This window comes from Lygodium microphyllum, chromosome 14, assembly GCF_053477565.2.
Source record: "Lygodium microphyllum isolate KBCC chromosome 14, Lygodium_microphyllum_v1.1.10, whole genome shotgun sequence".
NCBI lineage: Eukaryota > Viridiplantae > Streptophyta > Polypodiopsida > Schizaeales > Lygodiaceae > Lygodium > Lygodium microphyllum.
In genome coordinates this window covers 142,004,917-142,006,679 of record NC_141148.1, presented here as the reverse complement: position 1 = coordinate 142,006,679, position 1,763 = coordinate 142,004,917, and the positions used below count along the sequence as shown (strand labels likewise).

The 1,763-nt window shown below is 55.3% G+C and overlaps 1 pseudogene; it reads left to right on the top strand.

Annotated features, from left to right (window-relative positions):
- Positions 1 to 793: 793 nt before the first annotated feature.
- Positions 794 to 1,546, top strand: LOC148026180 (accumulation of dyads protein 2 pseudogene; annotated as a pseudogene).
- Positions 1,547 to 1,763: the final 217 nt, after the last annotated feature.

The following is a 1,763-nucleotide window of genomic DNA, read 5'->3' as shown; positions in this document are numbered from 1 at the left end:
GTTTATGTTTTTTATAATTCGAAATTGTTGTAAATTTCAACGTCGTTAACTTCCCCTTTAAAGTTGTAAGGTTTTGTGGAAATGTTTGCAATTGATTTTGCACTAAACCTCGGTTCTTCATGACCATTGAATAAGAATAAGCATTTGGCCTTAGCTGCAAAATTGCAATCTTATGTGGATGATGTGTTATCCATGAATTCAATGGGTCCCATAGGATCTCAAACCCTGGTGGGAAGAGTTCCTCGATGTCCGGCTCCGAAGTGTGAACATCGTTTGTTAGCTTCATACGCTCGCACTTTGGGACGGTTCGCACTGCGTGAGTATTATGTTGCACATTCTTAAACTTACGTGCAGTCCGTTAGTCGGCAAATTCGGTTAGCATTAGTGAATTGAAAAAGCCCGTGGGACATGATGATAATGGGGGCATCTTGGATTTGCGCCACTTGGAGTGATGTGCGACTACATTGCAAGAATTATAACCGGCTTGATGGTGAGGGAGTGTGTTGGGGGCTATAAACGCATGGTGAGGGAGTGTGCAGCAAGGATCGAAGGTAAGCGGAGACAGTAGAGATCATAATATTAGCACGCACATCTAATAGAGCGGGCAGATTAGTGTTTTTGTGAGAGAGAGAGAGAGAGAGAGAGCGTCTTACCACGGCTTGCAGTGAGAGGAGGAGAAGACAAGGAAGGAATAGAGATTCTAGAGCAGATAGTCTATTAGCAAATTAGAGAGCGAGGAGCGTAGTAGCACATTGGAGAGAGAGAGAGAGAGAGAGCGGGGGGGGGCATGTCGATGACGACGCCGCAGCACGTGCTGTCGATGGGCCACCCCGGAGCAGCGCCGGCAGGCCCGCTATCACCCATGCCGTACTACCTAGGCGACAAGTACATGTGCGGGCCAATCAGCAACATGGTTGGCGGCGGGCTGCAGCAGGCGAATGCGGGGCCCCTGGGCCTCTCGGCGTTCGCGCTGACGACGTTCGTGCTGTCGTGCTACAACGCGGGCTTGTTGGGGGTGAGCAGCAGCGGGCCGGTGAACGTGGTCCTGGGCCTGGCGCTGTTCTACGGCGGGCTGGCGCAGGGCCTGGCGGGCATGTGGGAGTTCCGGGCGGGCAACACCTTCGCGGCCACCGCCTTTACCTCCTACGGGGCCTTCTGGCTGGCCTACGCGGTCCTTCTCATCCCGGCCTTCGGGGTGGCGGCCGCCTACAAGGAGGCCTCGGCTCAGGAGGACCTGGCCCCGGCCGTCGGGACCTTCCTTCTGGCCTGGAGCATCTTCACTCTGCTGATGCTGGCGTGCAGCCTGCGCACGTCCGCCGCCCTGGTCGCCCTGTTCGCCGCCCTCTCCCTCACCTTCGCCCTGCTCATGGCCGCCGAGCTCCGGCACTCGCCCTCCATGCATCGCGCCGGCGGCTTCACCGGCATCGTCACCGCCCTCATCGCCTGGTACAACGCCGTCGCCGGCATCCTGGCCGCCGACGCCAACGGCCCCCTCTTCACTCTCCCCGTCGGCAAACTTGGCCTACTTGCCAGCCCCAAGCAGTGAAGAATGCATGCATGCTGTGGCCATCGTACTCCCCACCACACGAGCAGTTTTCGTGGAAAATTGAATTTCTAAAAGAAGAACCTTTGAAAATCAGCCTCAAGTCCCCCTCAATAATAGTAACTAGCTAGCCTGGGCCGGCTCACTAGCGGTGCTTTGCGTGGTTGGTTTGCGCCATTGTAAATTTTTGTAAAGGTTGCTCGGATAAAACAACATGCTT